At 46.3% G+C, this 18,607-nt stretch overlaps 1 protein-coding gene across 6 annotated transcripts in view; it reads right to left on the bottom strand.

The window, feature by feature from the left end:
- Nucleotides 1-18,607, bottom strand: part of DPP4 (dipeptidyl peptidase 4) — a 554,733-nt gene that overhangs the window by 358,567 nt on the left and 177,559 nt on the right. The window lies entirely within an intron of this gene.

Here is an 18,607-nt window from a genome sequence, read left to right as displayed (position 1 = left end):
TAGGTTGGTTAAAAAAATCGGAATCGTTGTGCGCCACAATCCGACCTACTACATGAATTCTAATGAGTCACAAATTGTAACTGTCTATTTTTAGAGTCTGTCCTAGGGATGGTGGCCTGCTGGGGCAGCAGACCACCATGAATGGGATTGCTAATAATTAAAGTACTTTTTTTTTATAACTGAAGTCCGTTTTTCTTGGGACTGTGATAAATTGTGTTAAATCAATAGTTTGCTGTTAACAACCGACCATATGTTCTGGATCTGCTCACATTTCAAGATAGCATAAATAAAGGTGAGTGCCATCAAATTTATCTGCATTTTAAACGTGTACAATTAGTGGCAAGTCCCATCGCGTGCATTCTTTTGCAGTTAAAATATGCAAAATAATTTTAAGGCCCATTAAACACAGATAGGTTTGCATGGCCACCTCCATTTGGAGTGCAGGCATTTACTCCCAATCAGCCTCCTCATGGATACCCACATCCATCTTATCTCCTATTTTTCCATGTGTCTCACCAGGTGGTCTAGCATATTATTGGCAAACGTTTCCTGCATGAGTTCTTCAGGCATGACCCTGCTCTCCGTTGCAGAGAACTCAAGGACATCTTCCCCAATTAGCATCATATCAAGCCAAGTCATGCCTAACTGGTAGGTATATATAAAACTCAATGTGTGAGATCCACGCAGACTCAATGGTTAAATGTCTGAAAGACTACCCATCCCCTCAAATCTATGACAATGGACTTACCTATCAAGCCCACCCAAAAGCACAACCACTCCCTAATTCATGCAGACATAAAAGGTTAATTTGGGTTAAATTGTCCTTTGAGTCCGTTCCAAACACACAGGAAATGTTGACTTTTATTAAACTCAGAACGTAAAACAAACGCATATTTAGATCTAAAACAGCGATGATTATCTGATGTGAAATGATGAACAAATTTAACATAACTGCATACACAAAAAAAAAATTGATTAGGTAACTTAAATTGCTTTAGGTGTGAAAATGGAAAATACTGAGAGGAGAGAAGAACAATACACAATGCTACACTCAGCTTAAAGCGGAGGCGCAAATACAACATAGCGTGTATCGGTGCTACTGGACAAGCAATTGGGGTCTTTAAGTAGACAGAGGTATCTCTGGAAAGCTCCTTGAAGAAGGAAGTTGACCCCATGAAAGAGAGAGGGTTTTGCAATGAAGGGGTGAAAGACAGCAATGGACCTAAATCTGGAAGTGTTTGAGAATAGTGTTTGAGAATAGACAGTCAATAAGTGTGAGTGCAAGTAAGAATGAAGGATTGGGTGTACAGATGTCCCCATCATTATCATCATGATAATCATATAAACATGTTTTTTATTTTTCTTAAAGAAAGCAATCACTGATAGGATCCTACCATATCAGACAATTAGAATTTAGCAAAGCTCAGGCATTCCAAATGTAGGTCTTGTGCAGAAACATAATGTGTTTTCTTCAAAATTTCAACAGATTGGTTCAATGTGCATCTTGCACCGTTGGTCTACCACATCTGGCCCCTGGCCGCTGACTTTGCTTGCATGCTATTGATGAATGTTCTCGATGTAGTGCAGTCTGGTTGTCTGTGTCATAAAATTCTAGGCTTTCAGAACAGGATGTGAAGTATTTAAATTGAATTTGGTGTCAAGTTGAGAGTGGTCCTAATTTTTCAGGCAAACGATGACTTCGCATTGATTACTTTCTAACCCCGAATGGCTATTTTCTCTCAATAATGTGAAGAGCAAAAGGTTTAAAATCCATAACAATCTCTCCATTAACATGCAGGTCAAAGTAGTAGTATCATTCTCTTTACACCATCATTTAGTATTGTGTAGGATCTCTCCATTCCATATAGTTAATAATTGACAGCATCAATATCTAACATAGATGGCTTTAGGCTAGATTATTCCACCTCATTATTAGAAATGCAGCAGTCGCCTGGTACTGGCCACTGGCTAACAGGATGCCTTCCACGAGCTCCTTGTGATATCTAGAACACAGTTTAAAGATCTATGTATGGCAGTTGGCCTTTGTGTATTCCTCCCAGACAAAAAGAAAAAGGGGCACTATGTGCTGGTAGGATGGGCCATTCTGCCAGTGTGGGAGGAGCAGACCTGTTCCCTCCCTCATTTACATTTCAAAGAAGCTACCTTAGCCCACTCACAAAGAACTTTACACCAGTCTTTTGTCACCCTAGACCTCATGGAGCCTGGGAAGGGAGGAAGGAAATTCCAGAACCAACTGTTGGTGGGGAAATTCTCAAATTTTCTTTCACTTCAAAGCTCACACCAGGTACAAAAATAGGACCCTAAACCCCACCCTTCAGTTTAAACCTTGACCAGCAAAGGACACTAAGAAGGCCTGCCTTGTACCTCAGAAGACTGCCCTGCTGCTACTAGCAGACCGCCATGCTGCTTAAAGCCTGCTTGAACCACCAGAAGACTGCCATGCTGCTTGAAGACTGCCTTGCTGTTTGGACCCAGGATTACCATGATGACTCCATGGGCTAGTTGGCTTGTCTCCTGTTCTGAGCTACAGGGAGACAAAAGGCTTCAACAACTTGAACCCTGCACCTTGACCCTGCCTGAAATGAGTCCTACCCTAACAAGTGGTATCCACCCATTACTGGACCCTTGGAAGTGGTGCTAAAGGTGTCCAAACAGCCAAAATCCCAAACTTGGGACTTAAGTTTCAGCCAGAAAGTGCTCCAAGAACCGTTCGGAGACAAGGACCTACCGGCTTGCCAATCCACTCAGGGTGCATTGCTGGTCAGACTGATTTCATAGTAGCTCCCGCTACATTCTTCTCCACAGCAGCAAACCCTATTGAGCGGCTCCTTGCAAAAGAGGTATCCTACCTCTTGGAGCCCTCATGGGCCAAAGCCTGCACCTTCTTCCCAAAAGAGATTTTTGACTTCCAAAAGAGTGGCAATGTCAGAAAGTAGAAATCTTCACCGCAGCTTCATCCAGCAACTCCCCGATGAGGATGCCTTCTACTGGGACACAGTTGGCTGCCTTGCTCAGCTGACTTTTGCTTCTTTAAATTTCTTCTAAGTCTGAAGGTAAGCTAAGACCAATCCCAATTCACCTTGTGTATATAAACGGTGCTCCATCACTTTCAACTTTGCCCCAGTCTCACGCAACCTTCTTTTAGGTGCTAGTTTTTACTATAAACTTCAAAACTTCATAACTCCAGTTGTGCTGATTGCAGTTTTGTTGTTTCGATGTCAAATAATTTATTAAATTTTCTCTATTTTGCTAAATTGTGTGGGATTTTTCTAGTATTTCTTTAGTGAATTTTTATCTTTCACCCTGACAGGGATTGTGGTTATTGCTTGAGAAGGTTTCACACCCCCTTCAACCAAAAAAACAATTTCCTAAAATAACAATATATGCTATAACTCTATAGCAATAACAATAAAAGATGCAACTTGTGAATTTCCCAGGTAATATTTATGGTTGGACTGACATAATTGCAGAACAGACCTGATGAATTCTATTGTTAAGAAGGAATTTACTTATTAAGTACGGACATTACGTAGCTATTTAAATTAAGAGTGCCCAATTTTAGACTTTCACAATTTCGATTTAGAGTTATATTAGCACAAACCGTTTTGTAAAGATAAAAATAATAATATCAATGGATGTATGAAATAGATGGGTCTGCATGTATTATGTGTAAGCTGGCTAAACATTTATACACAGGTTACAATGGCTCCTACAGTGTGTTTAAAATAAGGGTTGCATAATTCCGAGGCCAGCACAACAGTGGTGACTGGAGTCAAAATGCATAGTTAAGAACAGTCCAAACTACGTTCAAGTCGACTTTTATAAAGTTTTGCATGTTCATAATTGGGATATTTGATGGACCACACAAACCATAGCTCCATTGCAGGAGGTTCTTTACGTGAGATCAAACAATATGTAAAAGATAAATAGTGGTCTATTTTTTATGCATGTTGCACATCAGCCTTGTTGTTCTCAGTGTCACCTGATTTTTTGAGGCCTTATTTTGTCACAATTATTGCAATTTGTAACTACATATGGGACTCTATTTATAGTGGATTTCTCTTTTGCTGTTGCCTACACATGCTTTAAGGATTGCTCAAGGAAGTGAACATTTGAGGGTGAACAAATTCAGAGAATTGAGTCCCAGCAAAGCCGATTCATCATTTTATCTATTCAAAGTAAAGTAGGTCAAATGTGGAGCATAAACATGTTAATATTATAATCTGTTATTTACAGTGCTTGGTTAAGACAGACATTTTGTATGTAGAGCAATATAAAAAGCAAGTTATTATTAATATTGGATAAGTTCTTCCATGTGCTTGAATCTATGACCTTGAGTTTAGGCACTACTGTTTTGTTGGTCTCCAAATCACATGTTACAGCCTTTGTTTTTTCTCACGACTCTGGAGAAGCCATTATTCATTTTGATTTTTAGGTAGCTGGGAGACAAAATGAAATAGTTAAGGCAGGATCAGACCAGTACTGGTTGAGATTATGATGCCCTTAACCTTGAAATAAACGATTAAGAGTGTGGTATGGTAGTCTGTTTTAGATCCATTTGTCCCTATGAGCAACCCCAGATTTTCTGGCTGCCTCTAATGTCTTAATCACCTTCACTGATTACTACATCCAGTTTGTTTTGCTTAGTCATAATTTAATTATTTTGCAATAGCTAAACTTCCATTACACTTCAGCTACAATGGTAAGATGCTTGACTACCCCTCTTTATGACAGGTCTCTTATAGGATGTATAGTGAGACCCTGTTTATAAATTCAGTTCTAAATTAAAGACCCTTTGCAAACCAGAGTTTGCACAAGGATGTGAATTACTAATCATCTGATAATTATCACACTTCCTGCTTACCTCTGATAGATTCCTGCAGGTCAATCCTGTTGAAATTTATCAGGGGAAAAAGCCCTATAAAAAGTATACCATGATGAATTCAGTGTGTTGAATATTTTTTCTGTGAGGGCAGGGTTGCGGCTTCCCAGCAAGAAGAATTGACTACCTGATTCTTGAGCACCCAAAGGTAGGCAACCAGAGCTTAATTTGTAATAGAATGAGTGCCGGTGCCCAAAGCTCTGTTCTGAAACCATCTACAGGTGCATTTACATGTCTATGCAGCAAATACTAAGGCTGCGTAGTCTTAAATCAATCTCTTCCATCCACTACTGGCCACTCCCTGCTTGTTATATAACTTTCTCCTTCTCCATTTGCAGCACTTTTCCCACCATTCATTTCCTTCTTTTTACCCCTCACTACTATGTGTTTTCCCCCTCTTGCTCACGGTCAATGTCTGATGTAAAAAAATAAGTGTTGGTCCCCAAAAATTAGTGCCTGTGGGCCCCATCGGCACCCACTGTTTCAAATTAAGCACAGTATGCCACAAAACTTGAGAAAATGTCCTGCATACGTGTCACAACAGAGAAAAGAACAAAGGCGCAAAAAAGGCGCAGAAGCAGTGACTCCATAAAGAGGTTTGAGTATGGCAGCATGGAAGGAATAGAGGTAATGAAGGAGCAGAGTATCATTCATTCTGCCACCTGGAATGAAGGGTCAGAATAGGGCCTGAGGCTTCAAAACATGGTTGTGGTGGTCTGAGATAAGAAGGACTCCTGGAATTGTGACAGTGTTAGGGAAGATCCCAGAAGATATTCCAGTGTCGTAGCCAGTAATCTAGCTCCAATACAGAATCAATCAAGCTAGGGTTTTTGGTGGGTTCTATTTAAAAAATGCAGTGTATTTTGTGCTATTTTCTTTCACATCACACGTTTTTTACTATGATGTTTTTCCCATTGACAGATTTCTGGAGTAAGGTTGTGAGAAATAGGAGACTGTAAAACACAATGACCGAAATTATAATTTAAACTCATCTTTTTCAGGCAGTTTGCCACTCTTCATAGGGAATTATTAGTGTCCTGTAGTGCATATAATGCCTATTTTGCCAGTAACATTGATGAACAGTGGGCAAAATGTTAAGGTAATTTTTAATGGAAATTGGAGGTTCACTAACCAAGGGATTTCTGACAACGGTAGTCACAAATCGAGCACTACAAAGAATGATGGAATATTAGAGATAGAATTAAATGCAACTTCAGAGATACATTTTTCTGTCTTGAATAAACTTGTTGAAGTATTAAGTAGTACATTTTTCTTCAAAGAAATATGTGGCGCAATATGCAGGTGTGGTTATGATGGAGTTTAAAGACTGTTTTCGCTAAAAGCCAAAATATGGGTGTATTTCAACATTAATCCTAACGAGGCTTGCGATGGATGGACAAACATTTTTTGCATCAACTCTCCCTTGTGAACAAGAAAGACAATGATAGTACTGAATTTGTGACCACTAATATCTTCGCAAAAAATAAAAAAAATCGTAACATTTTGAATCTCCCCATCATCTTTCAAAATCACTGCTTTCATGAACACTTAGGGGCCGATTCACAGAACTAACTTAAGACAAAATCCTAAACTTACTACTTTTGGTATTCACAGAAGTTAGGATTTTTTTTTTTTTTTTTTTTTTTTTTTTTTTTTTGAAACCGTTTATTGCAATCTCAAATATATACAGGTATGGGCCTACAACCTTCCGGCCGGCCGCTAAAGTGACGATAACAAATGAGAAACATACAATGAGGCACTTAGCTTTGCATAGACACTAAGGCAGGAGGTATCAACAACGCAGGCCATATGGCTCAGAGCCCGCAATACGGTTTCATTTTCTACAACACAACCACATAAGTAAACACACACCCGCAAGGCAACCCACGATCGAGAGTGACAGCACGTGCTCCTCAAATGGGGGACCCCAAACCATCCACTGAAAACCCCCAAGAGGGGAAGGGAAACAAGTCCAGGACTGGGGGAACACTATGCTTGGAGCTAGGGAAGGGAGAAAACTAAGGGGATGGAGCTGGTGAGGCGGGAGGCAACAACGGCGGCTCGCAGATATCCCCGCGGAAGGCGTTCCAGGGGCCCCATATCTTCACCCATGCACCAGGCTTACCCCGCGCCACATACACCACCTTTTCTCGGAACATGCACCAATCCATGTGTTCTTTCCAGGCCGATACCGCCGGGGACCTCTGGGATCCCCACAGCTGTGCAACGTCCCGCTTAGCCACCATATAGCCCAGAGTCACCCATCGCGTCTGCGGAACTGAGTAATCGGTCGGTTCCCACACATTCAGCAGACATCTCCTCGCTTCAGGCAACAGCGCGACATGCGTAACCGCTCGCAGGACCTCATGCACACCACGCCAGAATCGCTCCACCCTCGGGCATTCCCACAAAATGTGTAGAAAGGTCGCTGAGGCACCACATCCACGCTTACACAGTCCGTCCTCGGCATAGCCCATACGCAGAAGCCTTGGCCCCGTCATGTACACCCGGTGGAGTATCTTAAGCTGGACGAAACGAAGGCGAGCCGGGATGGCCACCTCCTTCGGAGAGGCCACCGCGGAAATCCAGTCCTCGTCGTCCAACTCCAGCCCATCGGCAACCCAGGCCTCGCGGAGGCCAGTCAGTAAGCCCGAGCGATCATTTATCAATTTCTTGTAAATGAGGGAGATCGTGCTGTCCGGAACATGGCCATCTAGCACTCGATCCTCCAGGGGGGAGGACTCCGGGATGGAGGCCACGTCTGGGAAGACGGAGCCCAGTGCGTGACGGACCTGCAGGTACCGAAAGTATTCACTGCTCCGCAGCTGAAACTCTGCCTGCAACGTCTCAAATGTTTTAAATCCTCCCCTCGTCCAGAGATCCCCCACTGTACTGATGCCTATAGTGTCCCACTGCGCAAAGCCCTTTGAGGTCCACAGAGAGCCCAACCTCTCGGACGCATACAGCGGTGACGCCCGGGTCAAACGGTCCTTCCAGCCCATAGCTGCACTAGCCGCGTGCCATACTCGCACCATAACACGCGTGGGTCCCGTCAAGCGGGAATCGGGCACACTAGCATAGAGCGCTCGATTGTAGTCGCCACCGGGCAGGAGCACCTTGTCCATTTCAAATGCCGGGTTTAGGGCGGGCCCATAGAGGCCGTGATTAATTGCAGCTAACTGGGAGGCCCAGTAATACCGTTTAATATCCGGGAGGGCAATCCCTCCGTCGTACCACGGGAGCGTCAACTTTGCCAGGGCTATACGCGGCCTCCCGTCCCAGAACAGGCGGCGCTGTAGACCCTCCACTTCACGGAAGTAGCGCGCTGGGACCAGGTCCATGGTGTTCTGGAGAGCGTACAGGAAGCGCGGCAGTGACATCATCTTGAACAAAGCCGCCCGGCCGAGCGGCGAAAGTGGCAAGCGCCTCCAGCGCGCGACATCCTCCTTCAAACGCTGGAGGGGGGGAAGCAAATTTCGCTCGTAGCGGGCCACTGGGTCAAGCGTAATGTAGACACCCAAGTATCGAAATCCCTCCGAGGCAATCTGGATCGGACAGCCCCGCGGGAGGACAGGAGCCTCCCCGGAAAGCACATAGACACAGGATTTGGCCCAGTTGATGACAAGGCCTGAATTACGGCCAAATGAGTGCAGAACATCGACCAGGACAATCAGTGATTTACGCGGGGAGGCTAAATACAAAAGGATGTCGTCTGCATAGAGAGACACGCGGTCCTCATACTCGGGGGTCCAACGGAGACCTCGGATAGAAGGGTGCCACCGCAGCCACTCCGCCAGAGGTTCCAAGGCCAGTGCGAACAGGAGCGGCGACAGGGGGCAACCCTGTCGCGTGCCCCGTCCCAGCACGAATGGGGCCGAGACTCGACCATTCACCACCACCTGCGCAAGTGGGTCCGAGTACAACAATTTGACCCAGCTGACGAAACCCGGCCCGAAGCCGAACTTCGCCAGCATCGCCCAGATGTACGGCCACTCGAGTGTGTCGAACGCCATGGTGGCGTCCAAAGACGCCAAGATGGCCGGCTCCCGCACGAACGGAGCACGCGCTAGCACGCCGTGCAGGCGTCGTAGATTAAGAGCCGTATTGCGATGGGGAATAAAGCCGGACTGGTCTTGGTGGACCAGGTCGCCCACCACGCCGACCAGCCGGTTGGCGAGCACCTTGGCGAGGATTTTAGGCTCCGCATTCAAGAGCGAGATAGGCCGATAGGATGTGACTCGGTCTCGAGGCCTCCCCTCCTTGTGGATAACCACGATGGTAGCCAGACGCTGGTCCGGCGGGAGGGAGCCCCGCGAGTGGGCCGCAAGAAACATCGCGCGGAGGTGGGGTGCCAGTACATCCGGTCGCAGCTTGTATAACTCGATAGGAATGCCGTTCGGGCCCATGGCCTTGCCAGAAGCGACCGAGCGGATGGCGAGGGCGATTTCGTCCGAGGTGGGGGCGGCATCCAACGACTCCCTGTCCTCCACAGAAAGGGAGGGGAGCGCGATGTCACGCAGCAGGGCATGGGAATCCTCCTCCGAGCAGGTAGAAACCGGGGAATATACCTCGCGGAAATAATCCGCGAAGCAAGAAACAACGCCTTCCGGCTCAGTGACATGCACGCCATCCGCCCTCTCAATCAGCGGGACTACACGACTCGCTCTCTCCTTCTTATCCAACCACGCAATCAACTTGCCCGCCTTATCACCCACATCATACAATCGCCCCTGTTGCTCTCTGCTGAGGCCCCTGGCCGCCTCCGTGACGAGGGCCCTATAGGCCGCCTGCTTAAGGTGCAGAACGTGTAGCGCAGCGTCAGTCATCCCACTCCCCAAATCACCCTCCAATTCAGTAATTTCAGCCTCCACCCGGGTCACCTCCTCCTGTGTGCGCCTCCGGGCATGGGAAATAAAGGAGAGGGCCTCCCCTCTCAGCACTGTCTTGAAAGCCTCCCAAAGGGAGATAGCCGACAGGACTGACCCCACATTCTCCTCAAAATACCGTTGCAAGGATTTAATCAAGTCAGCGCGAATAGTGGGGTCGCGCAGGTACCAAGCGTTGATCGGGGCTACCCTGCCCTCCCCCCTCGGGAAGACACCAAAGTGCAACAGGAGCGGGGAGTGATCTGAAATGCCCCTCGCCAAATGGCGCACCTCCCCCACCCTCCCGGCATAGGCCGCAGGGACAAGGATATGATCAAGCCGCGAAAGGCTACCATGGGCACCCGAATGGAAGGTGTACTGCAGCTGAGTGGGATGCTTTAAACGCCAGCAGTCCACCAATCCCAGTGTATCCAAAAGGCCCGACAGCCACGCCTGTGCCCGGGGGAGGTCCCTAGGGGGATAACGATCCATAGTCCCAGAAACCACTGCGTTGAAATCCCCCCCAACCACCAGAAGCCCCCCCGGAAGGTCAAGAAGGAGGCGCCCCAGGTCCGCAAAGGTGGTGGACTGCAACCCCGGTGGGACGTACACTGAGACAAAGACGACCACTTTGCCCTCCATTCTCCCCACCAAAACAGTGTAGCGTCCCCTCTCATCATGGCGCACCTCGTCTATTTCTAGCGGGAGCGAGGTCTTGACCATAATGCCCACCCCCCGTGAGCCTGACGTAAAGCCCGAGTGGGCCACCAAACGATAACCACGTCGATTCATGGCACAAAAGGAGTTACCAATAAGGTGTGTCTCCTGCAGAAAGACCACATCAGGCGAAATCCGTTTCAGATACTGCAGGACCACACCCCGCTTAATCCTATCCCCCAGCCCGTTGACGTTCCAGGACAACAAAGTCAGGTCCCTACCCCCCATCACATACAGAAGCCATCATTTGTCCCCCCGAGAGCAACTCAAGAACACCAGTACAATAAAGGGTTTGCCTTGCGGTAGAAACGAACCACACCCCACCCCAACCCACCCATCCCAACAAAACTCCCCCCACCCTGCACCCCTGCATGAGCCCAGACAGCCCCCCCAAAGTGCAGTGTGCCTGTCGCCCCATAGAAGAAAACTAACTAGTCCCCCAGAGGAGGAGGGAGATCCCCCAAGAGACCCCGCACGACCCCCTCAGGAGGGGAACTTACCCTAACAGTCAATGGTGACAATAACACAGTCCGGAGCAAGGCCTACCATTAGTCTCTTAGTCCTGATCCGGCGGGCCCTCCCCACCAACCGCTCCCCCCCCGCCCCCCCGGCCCCGATCTCCGGGCAAAGTGTCCAGCCAGTCCCCGGCCGCCTCGGGACGATCAAAAAAGTGTGTGTGGCCATCCACCTCCACCCTCAGCTTAGCTGGAAAAAGCATAGAATATTTGAGATTCAGGTCTCGTAGGCGACGTTTGACACCCAGAAAGCTCAATCGCTGCTTTTGGACCGCCGGGGTAAAGTCAGGATAGAAATTAATATCCATGTTGTCCAGTCTGACCGGCCCTTGGAGCCTAGAAGTCTGCAGGATAGCGTCTCTGTCCCTAAAATTGAAGATCCGGGCGATGAGAGGCCTCGGAGGGGCGCCGATCTTAGGTCTACCCCCGGGGACCCTATGGGCCCGTTCCACAGCAAAGAATTTGCTCAGCCCCCGAGGCTGTAGGTGGGTGAGGACCAGGTCCTCCACAAACAGATCCGCTGCCTCCGCCTCTCGTCCCTCCGGCACCCCGATAATGCGGACGTTGTTTCTCCGGGCCCGACCCTCGGAATCCTCCAGTCGACGATTCATCAGGGCGCTCGCCTGGCCAAGCCTGCGCACCTCCTGTTGAAGGGCCGCCACGTCAGTGGTGAGGCCCGAGGTAGAGTGGGCCAAAGAATCGACCCGGTCATTTGTTTTCGACAGATCGGCTCTCACGAGGCCCACGTCCACGAGGACCGAGTCGATCTTCTGCGCCAGAGTGTCAAAGCGCTGGTCCACCGAGGCCTTCATCTCGGCGATGGCGCCCATGACGTCCCGGAGGGTCAGGTCCGTGGGCAGAGCGGGAGCATCAGTCGGGCCCGTGGGGGACTTACGCAGCACCTCTGGAGATCCCTTCTGGAGGGTGTAGCGGTCCATGTTATTGGATTGTTGGGCCGTGCCACGACGGGTCGACTTCACCTTGGCCCGGTCGCCATCTTGTTTTGTGGCCATGGTCGCAATCCCCAAATCGAGCCAATCTCCTCAGAAAGGGGGCAGACAGTCCCGTTCAAGGGCTCCGGGGGGGGGCAACCGCCGATCCTCAGGACAGATCGCTGCCGGCGGGTCGGCAGGGCAGCCCAACGAGGCCACAGCACCGCACACCGCCCCGCAACCCAACCTCGCCTGGCAGCAAGGAGGGCGCAAAAAGCGAAAGTGAAAGTGCGGGGCACGCGAGCCACCCAGCCTTACCCGCCGCTGTTGTTCACTTTGTGTCCGGATCGCCCCACTACTCCAGGACGGGGGGCCGGTGTGGAGAAGGCCGCAAACCTCTATCGATGCTCCCGCCGGTGTCCGAGGTCCGATTTAAAAACGGAAAACGGGCGTCACCTCTGCTCGGGCTCACAAATACAGTCCCCTCATCTGGGACAGGATTCTGTCAGGATTTATGTAGGAGGTCGCGGAGGTCCTCGGGAGCCTCGCACCTACGCGGCCATCTTGGTTGCGCGCTAGGCTCCTCCCCAGAAGTTAGGATTTTGTCTTAAGTTTGTCTTAAGACAAACTTAAGACAGACTTAAGACAGACTTAAGACAAATCTAAGACAAAATCCTAACTTAAGTCTGTCTTAAGTCTGTCTTAAGATTGTCTTAAGACAAACTTAAGACAAAATCCTAACTTCTGTGAGTACCAAAAGTAGTAAGTTTAGGATTTTGTCTTAAGTTAGTTCTGTGAATCGGGCCCTATGAACCTGGAGATAGGTTTCCACCCTCATTGCATAACAGACCCTAATTAGCTTCAGTAGCATATTGCCACACCAATGTTAGTATCATTGCATAACAGACCCTAATTAGCTTCAGTAGCATATTGCCACACCAATGTTAGCATACATGTACTAAAATGAATAAACATAATTAACAAATATTATATTTTTCATGTTCTAGTACAGTCAAGTATTTTCTTAAACGTACTTTTCCTTTAGATACCACTACATGATTTTGTATACTTCCGAACCTATACCTTTAATAGGAAGCAAGGCAGTGTGCTCTTGCCTAAAATTCCATGCTTGGCTTGACTTACATGTGATATACAATACTCGTCCACCCTTGCAGTCTCTTTTTGATAACCCTTCAATACATCAATTAGTTAGGCTCAAAGACTTTAAAGGGCCATTTAATATTCTATCACTGAATCAGCATAGGAAATTTGACTAACATCTACATTCTGTTAAGATATTGATTACAACAAGTCATTTTGCACAGGAGAGCACACAAGTATTTTGGTAATTGGCATAGAGAATAATTGCTTTACTTATTCTTGCAATCCATGCCTATGACATAATCTCACACCATGTTGGAGTGATCATTAATGTTGATGATGAGACCAAAGGAGTTTTACTTTTTTATGTATCAAACCATACTTTTCTGACAATAACAGATTGGCTACCTTTCCTTTCATTTACTTCAAATGGTTAGAGACAATTCATCCCAAATCCTGTGTGGGACAGTATCCCCTCCCCATGAATATGGAATTCTTCCACAAAAACTTCCTGAAAGACCAGAGGATGACAGCCAGTCATCGCCAGGGACTCAAAACAAACCACAAGCTTTCATGTCATTGCTCATCCATTCTTCACTCTCACCTACCATCTCATGCTAATTCCTGAAGACGTACAGTCCTGGGTAAAATAACACAGTTTTCACAGATACCTTCCTAGATTTTATCTCATTAAATTGCCATAAGAATCTCTGCACCCAGGTGACTAGAACATCTTCAACCTTCAGGGGAGAGGAGTTGGCCTAACGACTAGGGCGTTCGACCTCAAATCTGGGGAACTGGCTTCGAGTCTCGGCAATGCCGCTGACCATCCTGTGATTCTGGGCAAATCACTTAATCTCCCCGTGCCTTACAAAAATGAATGTGTCCTCATGTAATGTAACTGGTGCTATGTAAAGCGCTCTGATATCTAATTCGGGTCAAGTTCGCGCTATATAAAACTCTATAAAAAATTTTTTAAAACAACGAACATCCCCTAATGAAGAACCCTCACTTAGACCTAAAGACCCTAGCATCTCCTAACTCATACCTGAAAATATACATAGAACTGGCCATAAACTGAAGAGAATCTTATCTCTGCCTAGACTCATCACAGTAATAGGAAACATCCCATTGTACAAACTTACACCCAGCTCATCTACGTTATGGTCAATAGCCCCATGTGATCAGATGATACAGTAACAGTTACAAAAAAACTTCAGCTACAAAGATAATCGACTCACTCTTATAGCACTCAACTCTCTTCGCTCAGTCATGTCACTTTGTGATCAAATAACAGAAGTACAACTGGCTTTCTAAAGGTTGTGACTTAATCATTTCCTTGAAGATGTCCATTCAACCTAAGACCCTTAGACTCAATGAAGAACAACATTTTATAACTCATAGGATTCCAAAACCAATGGATAAATTGTAACAAACCGCATGACAAAATTCCCCGCCAATGACTGAACCTGTTGCAAAAGCAGGAACACAAAAAGTCTCTGCTGCCCACAATGGATTTCCAATGACAAATGCCCTGCAAAGGAACTTCATGGGGTTTTAAAAAAGTTATACCGAGTACACAATGACAAAGGCACCTCAATCTCTAGCTCTTTATGACCATCAAGATTACTTTCTTTCAAAAGCAAGCATCACTCACCCCAAAATTAATAATATTATGCCCATTCCCCTCAGCAGCCTTCCATCAGCAGTTTTCGATCAACAGTCTGACTCCAAATTCAAATAAACTGTCAAGGCAAGTGAGCCAGCAAGATCAAAATCATATGTCTGCTCTCTCAGGCCTTTAAAACGTTCCACTCTTAACATCTCCAATGACCCCTGTAAGACACTGGAGTATTAGTTGAGGGGCTAAGTACCCATTTCATGTATAAATTGCACTCTTTGTAAGGGGAACCAAAAAGGTCACTAGATTAACCCGAGCTCAACCCCCCAGAAGCTATGGCACAGAGCAGGCAAGATTAACTTAGAGAACATTGGTAAAGTATTTATGCAGTACTAAAACAGTAATAAACATAAAACACAACACAAGAAAAGAAAAGTCCCAAAATCAAAATAGAGTAAAATGACACCAAAATAACAAAAATCCAGGAAGGAAAATCAGAGTTATGAAGTTTATAAAAAAATAAAATGGGCACCAAAAAAGTGTTAAACGCTATACACGGTTATCTGGATGCACAAGACTGGGACTTAGGTGCAATTTAAGGTGGACTGTGATGGAGGGCAGGTCAGCTACAGAAACCAGGTGCAAAACGTTCGTAAGTTTTAACTTCAGACTTTGTGGAGAAAGACAGCAGCCTGTGCTTGAGGAGGGCTCCACAATAGCTGTTTGACGAGATCCCAGTGAAGCCTTTGACTTTTGGCTAGAAGCTCCAAGTGGCGGAAATTCGAATTTTGTGCCCAGGGAAGGTACCTCACTGGCCAGATACTATAGGCAGCTTTGACCAGTAAAGACTTCTCCTTTCACACTTTGTTACTTTGTTAGAGCTCAGATCAATCCAGTGGGGCATGGCTGCAGGTTGTAGCCAAAGAGGGCTCCATGAGGCCAGATACCTTCTTCTCCAGGTTCCACTAAATCGGATTTGCTGCTGCGGAATAGCTCTGAATGGGAAAAACCTGAATCTTCACCCCAGCGGCAACATAGTTTGGATGGATAGGCTTGCCAGGTTTGTCCTGGTCGTCTGGAGGTCTTTGGAGCCAAAAGGTTTCGCACGTTGAAAGGAGTACATTTTTGCACAGCAGGGGTCAAGACTTCCTCCAGCAGAAGTCACCTGCAGGGTACAGGGCAGGTCCAGTTAGAACTGGCAAGCTGGATAGTTACTGGAAAGACCCCTTGTATCTTGTTGTATCCCTGTTGCTTTAACAACTTTAACAGGAGGTCAACTGTATGACCCATGGAGTCCACTTCTTAGTCCTGGGTACAAATGTCAGAGCATGTCCAGTCCTTCAGGGCTCTTCTCAGGTCTCAGACAGCAGGATGAGTCCTCTTTTGATCTTCTACAGGTTCAGTAGTTTTCTGAGGAAAAGAGGACTCCTAGCTCCTTCTTAACCAATAGGGCAAACATTCCCAAAGATAACCCTACCCATCTTTACAGCATTTCTTGTCTGCCTTAAAGCAAACAATCCCACTATGCCCCACTCTGCCTAAATTCAGGAAGGCGAAACCCATATCCGCTTGTGGAGAGGAGAGCCTGTGCGGCCACCCCACTTGTGTGACCAGGGAAATGAACAGCCCTTCAGCTGTGGTCACTTTGAACCAGTTTAGGGGGCAGCTCCCTCCCCACTGTGAATGGAGCCTGGCACTGGGGGAACAAAGAAGGAGGCATCTGCCTGTGACAGGAGAGGTACTTTTGAAGATGATTAAATTCCTGGGCACTGCCCAAAAGGTCATCCTGTTAGAGGAATAGGAAGACCTCCCCACACCCAAGCCTCTGTCTCTTTCTCTGGAAGATGTTTTCACACCTCAATCAAGGTTAAGTGCTCAAGGGGCTGCAGCTAGAGGTTGGTGCAATTTTGCCTTCCAAGGCTTTAGGAAGGTTAAAGGTAACTTTCAAAAAGTACATTTCCCTTTATACTTATTAAACATGCGACTTCAATAGTGAATCGGTCTTTTACTAAATAGTACAAGAATTACATTACTAAATAGTACCAGAATTACATTTCTTTGTTGTAGGTATTGAAGTCATGCTTTATACTGTCATATGAAGTGGATGGCACACTGGGTACTGAGGTTCATTAGTGGAATTTAACTTACAAGCTCTGAGTACATTTTATACCATATATTTGGGACTTACAGATAAGTTAAATATGTGAATTAGGGGAATACCACTTAGATCATGTCGAAAGGTGGGGTACATACACTTTACCACTGGTTAGCAGGGGTAAATAGCACAGAGTTCTACAGCCATCAAAACAGTTATGGAAAAAATCTGGGGGCACACCACACAGATGATGTTCACTTCCTACACCCCCATCAAAAATCCTCCTCAATCACTCTACTATCATGGAGGTGTCTCTTCAAACTCAAGTCCTCCTCTCTGAAGTCAATATTTCCCACATCAGACCACAGATCAAAATAAAGAAACATGATTTAGCAACTCTGATAGCTACCAGCCATCCCCAGTGACTTAGTCTTAGGACAACTGACTGAAAGAACCTCCATTTATCAGAGCTTCAGATTCTGTAACTAAACAGTATACTGTCAGGGCAACCAGCCAGGTTCAGTTCCATAGAGTCTGCCATGATTTCCATGAGAGATGATTCGAAGATTATGGCGAACAGAAATCGAGTTTCAGAACTTCCAGTTTTGAACCTGTCCCTCTCCTTTAACACAATTCAACACCTGACCCATCTGCTGAAACTAGAGAAACTTTGAATTAAAAGAGCTAGCCTAAACTGGATATTGTTCTACCTCTCCAGCAAAGCTAGCATCATCATGCTGCTCGTATATTTGTCACCTCCTTTCAGAAGTCAATCTGATATACCTGAAGGATCTATCACCTCACATCCCCTCTTTTAACCTCATCAAGTTCTTCAGCCTAATCTGCTACAACTTGGCCAATCACGCCTACCTCATCATAGAGATGGGAAATTCAAAGGAAATAGACAACTTAAAACTAGACCACTTACTCAAAGTTGTTAATCTATGGATGCTGTGGAACCACCATACCCTTCACTTGTCCAAAACAGAGATCTTTACTTGCTGAGTTTGGAAGACCTGTCATAACAAAATCTTGCTCCATGGGTGTGGCCCAATACCTGGGATATCAACTCAAATAAGGATTTTTTCTATGATCAAGGATATCGGCCTTACATCTGTCCTCATAGTGAACCAAGTGACGATAAGTAATTTCTACACTGTGCTAGCTCTTTGATGCATCTTCGGCTGTCTGTGTTTCCATAGAAGCTTAAGGCATCTATTGTCCTTGTCATGTCTTGCATAGACAATGCAAACAGTTCCAAATATGGGCCTCACTCTTCCTACTCTGAATTTTCTAATTGAGTGCAGAAAGACAAATCCTATACCTTATCCCATTGGATCACATGATAGAAATTCTCCAACCTCTTTACTAGCCACCCATGGCTAGATGGATTGGTGAGGTTTAGGAGTAGAAGGGTTTTTTAAGACTCATGAATGAGTTGAGTTTAGGGGTAGAAAGAGCTTTCTTGGTTCAGGGATGGGTGGAGTTTGTGGATCAGGGATGGGTGTAGTTTAAGTAAGGTGAGGGGTTTTGTAGGATTCAGCAATGGAAGTAGTTTAGGGGTAGAAAGGGCATTCAGAGTTCAGGGATGGGTGGAGTTTAGGGGTCAGGGATTGGGGAGTTTAGGCATGGTGCAGGATTTTTAGAAGGGAGAAAGAAATGGTGCATAGGGATTGTGAGGGGGTCAGGGATGGATGGTGTTTGAGGGTGGTGAGGGGGTCAGCAAATTAAAATCATTCAAAATAATGTTATGACAATGGATAAGATATAATCTGAGATAATGTCCCCTGAAGAAAAGCATGGAAAAAACCACCTCTGACAAAAAAGGTTTTGAAAGTAAGACCTGCCACCATTGCAT

The sequence above is a fragment of the Triturus cristatus genome, chromosome 3_1, assembly GCF_964204655.1.
Source record: "Triturus cristatus chromosome 3_1, aTriCri1.1, whole genome shotgun sequence".
In the NCBI taxonomy this organism is placed as follows: Eukaryota; Metazoa; Chordata; class Amphibia; order Caudata; family Salamandridae; genus Triturus; species Triturus cristatus.
The sequence above is the reverse complement of the archived record's forward strand: the minus strand, read 5'-3'. Positions and strand labels throughout refer to the sequence as shown.